Source organism: Haliotis cracherodii, unplaced genomic scaffold (assembly GCF_022045235.1).
Source record: "Haliotis cracherodii isolate W230 unplaced genomic scaffold, xgHalCrac1.p SCAF_9, whole genome shotgun sequence".
Taxonomy (NCBI): Eukaryota; Metazoa; Mollusca; class Gastropoda; order Lepetellida; family Haliotidae; genus Haliotis; species Haliotis cracherodii.
The window spans coordinates 27731806-27749456 of NW_027266343.1; positions in this window are offsets into that span (position 1 = coordinate 27731806).

The window sequence follows — 17651 nt, forward strand, 5'->3', positions numbered from 1 at the left end:
ACACTTGTTAAAACATTTAGAAAAAAAATGCTCTATTTTTGCTGAAAAAAATGACACGAAGCTTCTGATATCCAAATTCAATTGTTATTATTTAACAATTCACTTCTGCTATAAAAGGACAAATAGATTAGTGTTTGTATTCAGTCTCACATGGAATGGTCTCACATAGAATGGTAATGTCAGTATAAAGTCTAGGTCATGTCAAGCTCGGAATGAAAATATGTTTATATGATCGTAGTTTATATGATGAAAGAATTTGCATATATATGCAGATTGTAAAGGAAACCGTTCTTATTTTTATTATAATCAATAATGATGATGATAATGTTAATAAAAATAAAAATCAATGTATCTTTCCAGGTACGGTGAACACAATGTTCCCAGTGATCCTTCATCCTGTCTGAATGGTACACGCGCTGTGTGTATGAATGCGTCCACTGATTATTCATAGATATTTATTAGAAGACCGGAGGCTGTTCGTGAATCATCTCTATGATGAGTAAAAATATTATATTAACATGATTTTATGGTTTGCCTCCTTCTTTCCTAATTTCGGGGACACTGCTGACCCAATCCTTAAAGCACCTGCGCAGAGTTGCGTCCATTAGTTTGGCCAGGTTTAATCCTCGATTTGCCCTGAGCTCCGTTCCTAAAGGCTATTTTAGTGGTACGACATCCGTTGCTCCCACACAAAACATAACATTACAATAGTCTTAGCGCTATTATCGCTTTATGATTTTGTTTGCACACCCTTTGTTTGTTTGTTTGTTTGTTGTTTAACGCCACACTCATCAATAATCGAGCTATGTGGCGGCGATCTGTTAATAATCGAGTCTGGATCAGACAGTCCAGTGATTGACATCATGAGTATCGATCCACGCAATTGGGACACGATGTAGCCAAGTCAACGAGCCTGACCACCCAATTCCGATAGTCGCCTCTTACGACAAGCATAGTTGCCTTTTACGGCAAGCATGGGTTGATGAAAACCTATTCTACCCCGGATCTTCACGGGTTTGTGCACATCCTACCTGTGCTCGTTGTTGCTGCTCTAGAAACTGCATCACTTCGGGCTTTCTGCATTAACCTGACAAGCCATGACATAACTGAAGCAAAGCGGCTTTAAAGCCAACTCACTAAACTCACCCACGGTAGAAAACCACAATAAGATACGAAGATAATAAAACTTGACCGTTAGGAAGGCGGATGACAAGATCAACTTTCAAGCGAGGGTTACATCCAGTTAATCTTTGGAACAGATTTGTATAGGTCCCATGCTGATTTTGTTTTAAACAGAAAAAATACTCAAAGCTGAACAAGCAAGCTAAAAAACGGAATATCAAAGCTCACAAATGACCGTTGTGTGTATCAATGGCTCAACTTTGTATTGGATTGTCCCTTGTTCAAGCTCTTCACGTGCCTGGAACATGCAATTATGTTACACACTGAACGCACCGTCCCGCTCTCCCTTATGCCTGGAACATGCAATTATGTTACACACTGAACGCACAGTCCCGCTTTCTCAAATGCCTGGAACATGCAATTATGTTACACACTGAACGCACAGTCCCGCTTTCTCATATGCCTGGAACATGCAATCATGTTACACACTGAACGCACTGTCCCGCTCTCTCATATCCCTGGAACATGCAATTATGTTACACACTGAACGCACTGTCCCGCTCTCTCATATGCTTGGAACATGCAATTATGTTACACACTGAACGCACCGTCCCGCTCTCTCATATGCTTGGAACATGCAATTATGTTACACACTGAACGCACCGTCCCGCTCTCTCATATGCCTGGAACATGTCATCTCAAGCTAACATCCAATAACAACTTTGGCTGAAGCATACACATGACGGACAAAAGAAAGTATACACACATGTTTGACAGTGACTAAACGGGAAACAAACAAGAAATGTTTATTCCATGCGTTAGACATAAGTGCCATATTTGTGTTTTGGTCATTTAGTTTGCAGTGTTTCGGCGACTGTATTTGTTGTTTGTTTGTTTGTTTTTTAACGCCGCACTCAGCAATATTCCAGCTATATGAGGGCGGTCTGTAAATAATCGAGTCTGGATCAGACAATCCAGTGATTGACATCATGAACATCTACCCACGCAATTTGTATACGATAACATGCATCAACCAAGTCAGCGAGCCTGACCACCCGATCCCGTAAGTCGCCTCTTACGACAAGCATTGTCGCCTTTTACGACAAACATGGGATGCTGAAGACCTATTCTACCCCGGATCATCACGGGTCTTTAGATATTGTATCTATATTTTTTGTTTAAATCCAATTTTATAGTGTATACTTTCTTTTGTTCGACAGTCTTTTTCTTTTCCTGAACCCTTTTGTTTTGTTTGGCAGGGGTCTAGCATTCTAGCATTCTAGACCTAATAAATAAATCCACTAAAGGCAATAGGAATAGAGACAGACGTTTCAACGGAGAAGTTATGATTTGTTTTGTACCAAAGAAACGTTTCTCGTTATGCCTAAATAATATATTATATGGGTTGTATTGGTGCAATGCTAAATGAGTTGACTTCTTTTCCCAACAGTCCCTGAGTTCTGAGGCAATCCACGGCACGGCTAGTCTGGCCCAACTATGAACGAGTAGCCAAATGTGAGCACTGCGGCTCAACATTGTCAGCTATCTTGTCTAATCTCACCAGCTTTAACCATTTTGAGACGGCCCCCATGACTGTGCGACAGTGTTATGTAGTCGCCTGTTTGGCAGAAGCCGTATCGTGTTGCAGTGTCGTCCCCTACCTTCATCGCTTCGTTATGGGCATTTACCTCAAGTAAATTATTGTTTACTAAGGGTGACAAATCGCTCTCTTTGATCTCACGTCAGTTACCGCCACCTCCAACAAAGGGGCGGTAACTCTAGACAACAGGTAGGGCCTATTACCAGGCTCCAGATTGTCTCTACACTATTTCCAGGCGGCTCGGGCGGGTGTTCGATTCTCGGCGGAGAAGTAAGGTAAACTGACTTCTCGCTTTTTCGCGACCAGAAAAACTGTCTCAATGTTTCGGAAATGCGGACAAGTCCACTCGGAGTCTGACACAAGTGTCTGGCCGCCGGGAAAGGTAGCAGACGACTTGACAGTAATTACTGTGGGTGGACAGCCGCTGTTCGAGACGTTCCCCCTTAAAAAAGGCTTGTTGGGTTTCCAAGGGGGGCTAAAGAGATGAAGTAGACACCATCATTCTTGACACTTTGAAAGTATTAGGGGTATTTATTCAAGTTGCTAGGCCAAGTTTGAGGATTATCGGTGAACATTTGATTTGTCTATATTGTGTTTGTTTGCAGGATATATGACAAACATTAATATTGACGTGATGTCCCTTTGACATGTAGGGTTTAAGTTTATAAGAAATTGATCCGTGTCAATTAAGGTTAGTGACAGGTGTGTGTTTTAGACATTGGAAGCTTGTATACTAGTGATGGGGTTTCAGCGGGTCTCGCGGGGGAAAAGAATCTGAATGACCGAATGAAGTCCGTTAATTCAACGCGGGAAAATATATTCCCCCAAAGTTGAAGGGATTGTGTGTTGTGTTTGATTACGAGATAGATATTAGATAGATAAATATTAGATAGGTAGATAACATTGATTACCTCCATTAATGAAGAGAGTACAACAAAAATGCTACATTGCTTAGTTAAATGCTGGACAACCACTGAATCTTGATACTTCACCATGACAACTACTGAATCTTGATACTTCACCATGACAACTACTGAATCTTGGTACTTCACCAGGACAGCTACTGAACCTTGGTACATTACCATGACAACTACTGAAAATTGGATGAAAATGAAAAATATTGTTACCGAGCTGACTTCAAGTGTTTTCATCTGAAAGGGATAACTGCAACATCCACCCATACAGACATGATATCTACCCAAGGATGTGATGCTCCTTCCCTTGCCATAGTTACTTGGTGGGCAGCGGGTTTCAAGAGGGGAAGAGACGCCATCAACGGTCACCACTGAGGACAATGTTGATCAAATACATGATGATCGATGACTCACCACACATCACATAGCCAATACAGTTGGCATGTCTCATGAGAGAGTTGCAAACATTCCGAGGAGTCAACTGCGCAGGACAAAGGTTTCAGCACGCTGGGTTCCAAAACTTCTGACTCCTGCATTTACGTCGTTTTAAAGAAGATCTAGCTGAATTTGTTAAGCGATGTTGGGTTCATCACTTTCTGCCAGATACTAAACAACAGCCAAAGCGGTGGAAACATCAAAGGAAAAATCAGGTAAAGTCTGTTCCATCAGCTGGCAAGGTGATGGCTTCGGTCTACTGGGATTACACAGGAATCATACAGGTGGACTAGATCCCGGAGGGTCACACCATCAAATGTCAACATTTGTATTATGCAAATCTGCTTAGGCAACTGCGTGGGAATATCAAGGCTAAACGTTGTGGAACACTCACTAAAGGTGTGTTGTTCTAAAGGACAATGCACCTGTGCACAGGCCCGTTGTTGCGATATCTGCAATACCTGGCTGTGGCTTTTAACTCATTGAACATCCTCCGTATTACCTAGACTTGTCATCGTCAGATCTCCACCTCTTACCAGACTTGAAGAAAGAGCCTTTTACATCACCAGGAGGAAGCCTTCTACAGCTGTGTGATCGCGGCACTCCAGCATTGGTGGCAGAAGCAGACAGACCTCAGAGGGGATTATGTTGAAAACTATTTAGCAACCAACTCCATCAAAGCATTCAATCATAGTCAGGTAAAGAACTTTCCAGCCGTCCCTCGCAGTTACATGAACACGACGAAACTCTATATGACCAACACAACTCTTGCGTGTCGGGTCAAACCCTTAACTAATAAATTAATAACTCGGAATTTCGATACACATGAGTTGATTTAATGTTTATCTTTTACAAGATAGACAAAAATCATATATAGAGAGTTGTATGTTTTCAACATAATGAAAAATATCTGTAAGAATCGCGTGGTTTCCAATATAGTAAGTAGGTATGTTTGAGTACAAGGTCAGTCGATCAGAATATATATGTGAAGACTACAGAGGTCACATCGTGTCACGTGTTGATTCCCTTTCAATAAACTGTAACATAATGTAATAGTGTTTCTTTATATTTGTGAAAAACAGTTGATGCATGTCCTGTGCATTAGTTCACATATGTTGCCAGTTAGATGCCATCAATAATCCCCTACATTTCAACCATTGTTTAGAAATTTCACAAAATCTGTAATTATACATGCCCTGAAATTTGTAAGCTTTGATTTCATCCTCTATTGTTTTGTTTTTTGGGGGTTTGGGTTTTTTTTCGAATAGTTACTACCCGATTCAATTAATTTTATGATAATTGATAATGCTGTTCAGTTTATGGAGTGCATGGATAGCTTTGGGGATAAGATTATCCGCTGGCTGCTGCATAGAAACATTTTACAGTCAATTATAAAGAGGAGTGGATGCTAATATTCTGATGTTTTTGTGCGGATTGGTAGACGAAAGGAGAACTAGTTCAGTTCGGCACTGGTTCCATCTGATTCCACACAAGCTGTGTATCAGTTGGAACTCGCTAAAGACTAAGTCAACAGCTGCAGTTTAAGCATGTTAATGTTAACACTGAAGGCCCTTTGGTGGCCTGAGATGCCGCAATTCGTGTGTCAGAAACCTATGATCGGGGGTTCGAATACCAGATTCGGCCTGATTATGTTTCTAGGTTTGTCAGCACCATGTCCGTGCTCGTGGGTTTCACCAAAGACCTGCATCAACTCTGGCATTGTTTTTATTTTTCCAATCCGAGCAGAAATTCCTATTCATATACATAAAGAAACAGTTCCACCAGAAGGAGAGCGCAGTTGGTGTCCAAGGGGATGCCTACCTTTCGCCTAAAATGCCTTATCCTTACATCTCGCCTAGATGTTGTCAAGCAGAAGTCTAACATTTCTCATAGTGTTTTCTTCAGATGACAATTGCTTTCATTTTGGACGATTTGTCCTGAAACTTTGAAGATAGAGCTGTAACAATGGTCAGGATGTTTAGCAACAAATGCCCCATGGATCAAGGAATACAGAGGGGTTTGTACAATTTGAAAAATCAAATATTTCGAAGTAATTGAACGTGGTTCTTTTCTGAGAAGGTAAAACAATAAACAAAGCCATTGTGTTTTTTAAAGAATTCACATGATATTAATCTTTACTTGTCTCAAATACTTTCTGTGAATATGAAGAAAGTCGTTCCTTGATTGTATGGAGGATTATGGTTAATCTTTGAGACAGATATTTGGTGGCATATGTGCTGGACCCAATAATATATCTTTTTTTGTATGGACTTTTAAGGAGCGTTGCAATCCAGTATAGCCGAGGAATGTACATGTCTGTAGGCTTAAGAGTCGAATCAAAAGTTGATGATTCTGATGGGTAGTTAGGGCAGATTTCCTCTTCAGTTGGCATACTGGCATTCTGTACTCACCGCCAAAAGAAACGCAAACCATAGAAACACATGGAGAAGTATGTACGCTGAGTACGTGTCCAATGTGTACCACTTAATGACAAAACTAACAATCAGTCAAGTGTTACCACAGAGTGTCTTTATTCTTATTACGATACCCTGACGTGAATTCCATACATGGTATTAAACAAATCCTGCATCTCGAGTCAGGGATCCATGACGTTACATGTGATGCGTTAAGCAGCATCGGTTCACACACCATACCAGTATGGTTTTCATGAGTTTAAAATAGTGATATTTAGGGCTAAAATCTTGCTCAAATTATGCTTCCTGTGTTCGGATGAAATCACATTATTTACTGTCCTGCGAGGGAATGGCAGTCTTCCGGTTTGGAATGGACATTTCCTTCCCATTGTGCGTTAGTCTCGGTGCCTGCGACGAGGCACAGTATGTATTGTTGTGTTAGTTTGCTAGATATCGGTTTGTCCAGTCTCACGCACATCTTGTACAGCCCAGCGTGACGTCAATATCCTTTTGTTTGTTGGTCAGTATGAATACTGTCTTAATTCTCCTGTTCGGCCGCAAGGGGCGGTAGGGTAGTCGAGTGGTTAAAGTGTTGGCACGTTATGTCGAAGGCCCGGGTTCGATTCCCAATATGGGTACAATGTGTGAAGCCCATTCCTGGTGTCCCCCGCTGTGATATTGCGGGAATATTGCTAAATGCGGCGTAAAACCACACTCAATCACTGTTTGACTGCAACAATGTTCACGTTTTGATAAACACTAAATAAATTGTTGCTTTTTTATTGATTGAAATAACTCGAGTTCGCTCTTAGTGTTAATATTAATCGCAGGTTATGTCTTTAGTACGACCGCTGAAATTAACACAAATAATGTCTTTTATTTAAGTTTAAGAAATATCCAAAACAGAACTACTGTGTGAAGAACTAAATCATTTTGTAGCAATGCTCTGAGATATCAATCTTTTTATTCGATGCGGTTGATAGATCTCCCTCGTAGAGTATGTGTTAACTATTTATGTCAAACCTCCAGTCTACCCACGATCTGCTGGCGATGGCTCTGCATATAAGTATATAGATCCCTCCGTTCCGCGATGGTCTCCACACATAGCCAGTCCCACTGGGAGACCGACTGGCGCCCCTTCCACCACACAACACTATCGAATACCCGCCCAGATAACCCACATGCGCATTTTCAAATGTATGGAAGGTCCGTTCTGAAACAATTTCATGGACTGCGAATGCTTGTCACAGGGGATCGTAAGTGCAGTATGTCATTTGTGTATACAGTATTATGTCCATGATTAGAAATGGCTATGGATAGTGAGAATAGCACGTTGTAATAGATTAGCATAGTGTCTCATTCGCATATGGCGGTTAAAATGGCTGTCCAAAGGAGATTCCGGGTTAGAGCTGATCTCTAGGGCCTGTCACACACTACCGATGTACCTCGCCGGGACTAAACCGGAGCAAAAAAAATTAACAAAGGCGAGAAAATCGGCGGAGCTCCGGCGAGAAAGCACTTGAAAAATCAAAATTGACTGTGGCAATACCGATATAGTACAGCTGTTATACGGCGGCGCATCGGTACCACTTCGGTGGTATTCAGTAGTACTACGGTATCACATCGGTACCAGTACGGTACACATTGAGGCCACCGGGGAGGCGCCGATCCATTACGGGGCGCTACCGGTGCTATACGGACATGAACGAAGCCATACCGGAGTACTGCCGTGGTACTGCCGTTTTAGTCCCGTTGCTCGCTCCGGCAGCGCAACGGCGGACATTTTTTACCATGTTGCTAAATTTTTCGACGATGTTCTGACGATGTCCTGACGCTGTACTGTCATTCTTAGCGATGTAATACCGTTGCGCTGCCGTACTAGTACCGATCCCCGAAAATGGCCAAATGTGTGCTCTGGTATTGCTCCGGCGACCCAAAACGGCTAGAGGCCCTTTACCGGCACATGCCCTGACAGACATACAGACAACATACATGCGCGCCACTATATACTAGTACACACACACACACACGCACGCACGCACGTATGCATGCACGCACACGCACACACACGCGCGCGCGACGCGAGGTTTGAAAAATAGGATGGCACGACGCGAAAACCGCAATTTGTCGAATGAGGTCAACGCTCTTTAGCTTTGATGTCGTTTCTAGTGTGACGTCAGTCCTACCTTACCTCACAAAAAGATTCGAATGACGTCAACAATACCGCCCGGATGACGAAAACACTACACTGGCGCGCTAGAATTGCTAGAATTTGCACAAGTGAACATACGATTTTTTATTACTCTGTTCTTTCTCACCCTATGGGTGCGATACGATGGCATGACGCTATAGCAAGCCGTTTTCACATTTATTACGGAATTACTGATGTATTGAATTGTTTTAAAGATATATTAAATTGAATTAAAGATATCGTGAATTGAATTTAAGATATCTTAAATGGAATGGAAGTTAACTTAAAATACATATAATGTAGATATCTGCAATACAATTTAAGATATCACGAAATTAATTAAGGATTTAGTGAAACTTATTACTGATATCGTGAAAAGAATTGCTGATATCTTAAATTTGATTAATGATATCAAAATATGATTTAATGATATCAAACCCGGATCTTCACGAATATTCGAGCAGGAGCCAGGCCAACCAGTGGTTGACAGTCTGAGCAACGATACCTGCCGTCGTGTCACGATGACGCACCATCCGTGAGAGGGTACACATTATGACCACACGATCCACATGTGTGTCGACTCTTGGATGTTGGAGACCTGCTCTGTCCCGTAACCCAACGTTTGGTGTGTAAGATCGCACTCACGGGTATTCAGTCTATATATGACGGAGGCATATGAATAATCAAATCTGGACCAGACAAGCCAGTGATTGGTATTTCGAGCAACGTCCTACGACGCCGAGCTGCGATGACACGCCATCGTCCAAGTCATGGGGGCACGGGTGGTCCAGACGCCGCAATTTGCTGTGCAGAGTTACGAGCCAATAATCTATGAATGTGGGTCCGAATCCCGGTTCGTCCCGATTATGTTTCTAAGTTTGTCAGCAACATACCCGTGCTCGTGGTAAACGTTCTGAGGCTGGCATGACTTCAGGCTTTGCTCCCACCTTAAGCTTTAATATAACAGGAACACTGTTAAAATCGGCTTTAACCCTAACTCATTCACTCATTCAAGCACGCCTTGCATCCTAGCAATACTGCCAGCTCGGGTAACTCTCCTGACTTCGTCTTGGCGGAAACTGCACAATGAGCTCAAATCCAGTTCTGAAAATAACGTATATGTCCCAAACAGATCACCATACTCTACCTGAGATGGCAGTGTGATATTATCACGGTCTACGTCGTGGGCATTAAGCTCATCTCATTGCTGACTGGGAGCCCGGTCGTGTAACGGAAGTCGATACGGAACCAGTCCCTAGCGCAGAGATATCAGTCTTAAGAGTCTCGGCTACAATCACGTGCAGTTTACGAGATATTTGTTGCTGGATTTTTCCGGTATCAATTGCCTTGTAATTCTGATATTGACTTTGCGGGGCGATTAGGAAATGAGCTACTTATTAAATGTATAGCCGGTAAAGCCTGCGAACATCGTATACTTTACCCAATGACCTCCCTCGTTAATCCAGTGTACTGTGTTTTTCTTAATTTCTTTATAATATTTTATCGAAAGAGAATAGAGATATGATACACTGGATCATCGAGGATGGTAGTTGTCCATCATCGCAATATCCACTGTGATGATGGTAATGTTTCGCAACCTTGGGATGACGTCATTTCTGTAACCGATTTGCTACATAATCATAAAAGATGGCTTTTCTTACCTTACCTACTTTTAATATTTAAGTGCTCTTGACCCGAACTATCTGGGGACAATTCCACGCTCTAAATACTAATTATAGGTAATAGAAAGCCTTAATAAAAGCAGGCACCGTCTCACCATTTTGTAATTACACTTACATTTAGCATGTGCTTTGGCTTTACTCTGAGCTTTGAAGAAAATGAAGAGGCGTAATAACAAATTATCTCCCCTTACTTCCTCTTAGGTGCGCCCTCTATGAACGATAGATGGACACAGACTTATTGATATACAAATGTATCGCAGTGGAATGACTATGACCTCTAGTCCACCCCATGGACAATAATGAGGATATAGTTTCAATCGTGTAGATCCTCCATTGGAGTAAAATATTGCATTAGGATGTATCAAACTTTGTTGGATTCTACGCCTTGAACGAACCCGACCGAATATGTGTGACCGAACAGAACATCTTTAGCTATCATAGCCCTCACGGTGCTCTCTACAGGCCTACGTCCTGGTAAAGGCCATCTTCCAGTAAAACACAGACATGGAGTGTGCTCAGTTCACATTTGTTCAGGGTAGTTATTAGAATGGGACTTTCGTCCTCTTGGGATAGTATTAGAATAGTTCACGATTAGTTATTAATAATCTGTTGCGTTTTAATAAACAGTTTAAATTAAACGAAACATTACATCCATAAGATGTCTTTTTAATTATTTCTCCGTTTACACATATGCTTAATATTTCATAGCTAGATTCAAGAAACTTAATTCATGTTTACCGTCCTTTAAACAAGCGAATGAATGTTTTTCGGCAATGACTTTCCATATGGTCAGTAACACATTTGCCGCTGCAAAATTACATAATTCTACTACAGGAGGAAAAGACTGTTTCATCAAGTGTTCACGCATGTAGTCAGTTAGCTTTTCTGGCGAGTCGCTTGTGTAAAGGCCACAGTCGTATGGCAGGAGGACTGCTGGTCTGCGTCACGCAACAAACAAACGCTTCATTTTTTATTCAATTGAGTGGGTGGCGGTTGCTACCGTAAAGCGGGAAATACCTCCCTTTTCGCGAACGCCTGGTGTATTCACTGATTTTCAGTGGTCCGTTCGTATATATATAGTTCACCACTATTTTGCCTTTACGCAAAAATGGAATGTGTTTCGACAGATACTCGAACTGATTATTCTCTGGCGTTGACGTCTCCATTCCACAAAGTCCTCACAGCGCAACGCTTGTCGTAAATCTACGCCCCACACGTAAGACCATATTTTGGAATGGGTCCATACTTTTTAAGACAAAAGCATCTATCAACTTATCCATTCCTTACAATTCTGTTTAACCAATTAAATACAGCTCAGACATATTAGTATATGTTTATTTTGAACAAGGTGCATCCTCCTTTGCTTCATTTAAAAAAAACAACAACATGTTTTCATTACGGTTAAACTAGCTGACCGAGAACACAGAGCTGTGGCTAGATGTGCTCATCATCATTTTGTCTTCACTCAGCTCCATCACAAATTATTTTAATGATGCTAAATCAGAACACAAAAACAGAAATTATGTCTTAAAACGATACCCCGCATTAGAGCTTCGCCATAAACCTCCCACGTCCCAGATCGGCGACACAGGAGCACCGATATTAGTGGGGATAGAGGCGCATTAGCGATTGGGAGGGGGTCCTAAAATGGGGACGCGGAGAGGCTTAATAGGATGGAGATATGTTTTCAATTATGAATGATAATTTTCATAATTTTTCTGCTCTTGGAAGCACGAGACGAGGTAGGGGATGCCATAGAATCACGTTTGAAATTAAAGCTTGTTCGCAAAAAAGATATTTGCAAAATTATTTAATTATACATGGTGAGATTGGAAGTAACGGGATGGCTTTTATCAGAGTGGTTTAGATATTTATTTTTTTTGAAAGATGGAGCCATAATTGCGGCTTTCTTTGGAGCTCACTTTTTGTAAGCTTGAGTATGGAAAGAATTTGGAATGGAGATTTACATTTTACAATAAGAATAATATTTCCAGATTGTGTTTACTGTATTTCATACATAAATATATTTCATACATAAATAAATGTACTTGGCGTGAATACAAACGAGACTGACAATGGATCAATGAAAGAACAATACCACAGCTCATAAACATTAGCACCAACAACGATCCTAGGCACAACTTGACCATATCATTTTATTACTTAACATTTAAATTATTTATTAGTGACACATTTCCCGGGTTTCAGTTATGGCCACGATTAAATCAGATCACCTTCTTTTAGAAATATAGGGTAAGATAAACTCAAGGTATTTTAGGGATAAAGAGGATTCCACACAGACGCAGCACGTTCAAGCAGAAGTAATTCCATCATTTCTCCGGTAAATAATGCCGATTTTATCATACTAAAACCACTCAGACGTTCATAGAATGGCGCATGAATAAAACGCGTGTCACTCAATAAACCTGCCAATCGTAGACGAAATAAGGAAATGTACACTCATATTCCTGACACGACCTTCAAAATAACTGTTTGACCAGAGACTTTCGCAAAGCTGGTTATGCGGCTGGGTGTGTTATTACCTTTTTAACTGTGTGAATTATTCATTTATTTATCATAATTGCTTACATGGGGATTTCAGACAATTAGAGGACACAAAACACCCGACAGGGTACACTGAAGGGACACTTCCTCGGTTAGCGTGGTTTAAAGATTCGTTGAATTTGAAGAATAACTTAACATAATCCTTGGCCTCAACGGGACCAGTCATTATTTCTTAAAGATGTTCCTCTAACGAGGCTATTAACTAAAGCTATTGCCAAGCTCTGGTCCGAGACACGAGCGTGACACGGCTGCTCCCCAGGGAGACTTCGTTTAGCGATACTGCACCAATTACAATTGGAGTGGAAATAATGGCCTCTTCATTAGAGCTGATGTCGCTGGCGATGGGTGTTGCACAGAGTGCTCGGCCTGGGATAAGGGGGTGAACATTTGATTAAATTCAAGTTCATCTTCGTCTCATTATCACGATAATTGTAAAGTTACAAGTCATAAATTGGTCGATGCGCGGCCATTTGTAATGCTTGTGAATAAAGAGCTCTCATCAAGGGCGATAACGCTATCTATTCTCACACTTCAGGAGTCGTGAATTACGTCATAATGGACATGCGCAGTGGTTGTGGTGGTGGTATGACACGTTGACAGTTTGATGGTGAGCGATGTTCCGCCATATGCTTATACCCTATTAGTCAAGACAATCGACCCTGTCTCTTCACGCCGTTCTCCATGTGGAGTTTATTCTGTGTGACGTGTTGTTACGTCACTGTACAGCACGTCATATTTGTGGACGTCTGTGATCATGAAACGTGGGAAAGCACGTGACTTACAAGTGAATTACTTGGGCTCCTCATTATTAGTTACGAATCTGACCTGAGGAAATGTTTCTTGCAATGACAATAAAATGTAATACGTCACTGGCGATGTGTTTAGAGTAACGGCCTATGGCCAATCTTTACTTTCCCAAGACCCTAGAGATTACATTCGAAAGGGAGTCGAACTCGAAAATTTTTTGTGCAAGTCTAGATTGCCACAGCTCTCTGCTTCCTGAAGTTAAGTATTATTCTCGGCTCCATTTGGAATTTTTCTGTTTATATTATGTTGATACATATTTTCAAATACGAATACAATATTTCTGGGACTTAATTGTTAGACTTTCGGTCCGCATGCGAAACATATTTGACGAACATCTATCATTTGAGAGGGGTTTGTTCCCGATGTCCGCTCTACTGACAAATGGAGGATGAAAGTTGTATATTTTCTGCTCATTTTATCTGATATATACTTTTTAAAATAATGTCTACACTTGCAAAACTTTCTTGGATATTAAGTAGCCTTAGGTTCTTCTACACCCACCCCACCCACCCCACCCACCCATATAAGCAGTATGGTCAAACACGTCACTGGACCGAGAAACGACAGATACGCTTTATGTCTCACCAGACATCGATACGCGACAGATGTGATTCATATCTCACCAGGTACTGATACGCGACAGATACACGTTATGTCTCACCAGACATCGATACGCGACAGATGTGATTCATGTCTCACCAGGTACTGATACGCGACAGATACACTTTATGTCTCACTAGGCATCGATACGCGACAGATCTGATTCATGTCTCACCAGGTACTGATACGCGACAAACGCACTTTATGTCTCACTAGGCTTCGATACGCGACAGATGTGATTCATGTCTCACCAGGTACTGATACGCGACAGATGTGATTCATGTCTCACCAGGTACTGATACGCGACAGATACACTTTATGTCTTACTAGGCATCGATACGCGTCAGATGTGATTCATGTCTCACCAGGTACTGATACGCGACAAATACACTTTATGTCTCACCAGGCATCGATACGCGACAGATGAGATTCATGTCTCACCAGGTTCTAATACGCGACAGATACAATTTATGTCTCACCAGGCATCGATACGCGACAGATGTGCTTTTTGTGTATAACCAGGTACTGATACGCGACAGATACACTTTATGTCTCACCAGGCTTCGATACGCGACAGATGTGATTCATGTCTCACCGGGTACTGATACGTGACAGATACACTTTATGTCTCACTAGGCATCGATACGCGACAGATGTGCTTTTTGTGTTTAACCAGGTACTGATACGCGACAGATACACTTTATGTCTCACCAGACATCGATACGCGACAGATGTGATTCAAGTCTCACCAGGTACTGATACGCGACAAATACACATATGTCTCACCAGGCATCGATACGCGACAGATGTGATTCATGTCTCACCGGGTACTGATACGCGACAGATACACTTTATGTCTCACTAGGCATCGATACGCGACAGATGTGATTCATGTCTCACCAAGTACTGATATGCGACAGATACACTTAATGTCTCACTAGGCATCGATACGCGACAGATGTGATTCATGTCTCACCAGGTACTGATACGCGACAAATACACTTTATATCTCACTATGCATCGATACGCGACAGATGTGATTCATGTCTCACCAGGTACTGATACGCAACAGATACACTTCATGTCTCCCCAGGCATCGATACGCGACAGATGTGATTCATGTCTCACCAGGTACTGATACGCGACATATGTGATTCATGTCTCACCAGGTACTGATACGCGACAAATACACTAATACAAAGTGTATTAGATACAAGTAGTTTCCCTTTTCGTGGAACTTAGGTAAAATGATGCTGTTATACAAATCTAGAAAAATGGCGGACCCAAATAATTACAGGGGTATTTCTCTTTTAAATGTTACTGTCAAATTATTTACTTTTGTGTTAGAAAAAGGTTGAGATGGAAATTAATGAATTATTTTTCGGAATATAAAGCTAGTTTTCACCCTAATTATTCTACCATTGATAATGTGTACCTTTTACAGTCATTTTGCTCGAAATATTTCGAAGACCGTGTGTACTGCGCTTTCGTGCAAAAATGTTTAATGTCCTTCATAGTATTTATTCATCAGTAAAAACATGTATAATGACCGACAAGGGTAAAACAAACGTTCAGAGGTGTAAAACAGGGATGTATTTTGAATCCGGTTTTGTTCATTTCTGTATCAACTAGACGACTGGGCCACCCGTTCCACCCGTTGATATGTTGATGTTAGTGTTTGCTGATGATATTGTAATGTTTTCATTTGCAGTAAGTGGTTGACAAAAACAAGTAAATGCATTACAATCGTTTTGTTTGAAATGGGGATTGGAGGTAAGTTTGAATAACACAATCTGTCTTTAGAAATGTGGTACAGTTGCCTAAAGGGTAAAATGGACTCATGGAAATGCTTCGGTCAAGATTGTAATTTACAATGAATATTTGGGAATCTTCTTCTAAATTAATGTGGCCAGTAGCTTGTTATTCAAGCGGCATAAGCATGTGTGTCTCTGTACAAATAAGTATATATCATTTTCAAAAGCATTCAACATTTTTTACTTTTACTTTAAATTGTACCTGTATTACTATGTGGTTCGGAATGTGGGGAACAAAATAATATGCTCCCATCGAAAAATTACATACCTCGTACTTGAAACGTTTTTAGGGTATTGGTAAATATTACTGAAATATAGCTTTTCTTGGTGAAACAGGATGCTGCAATATGTTTTTGCAAAGCGAAGTTAGAGAAGCTAAATACTGGATAAAGTTACAAAGAATGGAAGAATGTAGATATCCTCTATAATGTTATATGTTGTTAAAGCAGTTGGATGATAACGGTAAACATAACTGAAGTAAGAAATCTGGTATTTACATGTGTTTTTTCTTCTATGTGGATTGCACAGGAAATTGGTAACATTCAAGTGGTTATGGGAATATTCAAGCAGTGAGTGAAAGATATATTCGCACAAAACTGTATGAAGCTGTTTCATCTCCCCAGTTTCTTAGCTATTATAGCAAATTAAAATCACATCTTCAACCTGAAATTTATTTATCTGTCTTGCCAGACAAATATCAGTAATAAGATCGTTTTGCAAATTTAGCATTTCATTACATAGTTTTAATGTAAATGTGTATCCAAGATGAATTCCACGTCCTATTGTAACAAGTATTCCAAGTTAAGATCTACATTTCTTTCTTTTCTTGAATAATGACTATAAATCTGAAATGTTAATGATACGAGTATATGTTATCAACAAAATAAACACGTTATCCTTTCAGTGGTTACTTATATCAAACATGCTCTGAATATCAGATTCAAGAAGATGTAATTTTTACATATTCACGAGACAATATATTATGAGTTAGTATTAATCGTACTTTATTAGGCCATATGCCCATAATACTGCATGAAAAAACTGTTTCTCTGACTGATACCCGACAGATACGCTTTATGTCTCACCAGATACCGATACGCGGTACACGGTATCGAACCACGATTCTCTGAACTAAGTGCAAATACATATGTTGAAACATGTATCATGGCTAGCAGTATTTCTATTTCACAACAATGACACTCCGGAGACCAACTATGTGTATACCAATAAGATATTATGTTCCCGAAGCTGTGCATCATTCCCAACACGCCGTCTTTCCACCGAATTATTTTTTTCCAAGACTGAGTTGGGCTTATTTAAGAGCAATAGGGTCTGGGGTGGGATGCGGGACAGAAAACAGGGCCAAGTCTCTCAGACACGCAACATACACTGTCTCTGTCAGTCTCATAAGTCTCCTGCAAATTACCATCGTAAATAATCACAAATCAGGGACATAATATATCTCACTACGGCCCCACAATATGTCTGCACCATGGAACCGCCTAGT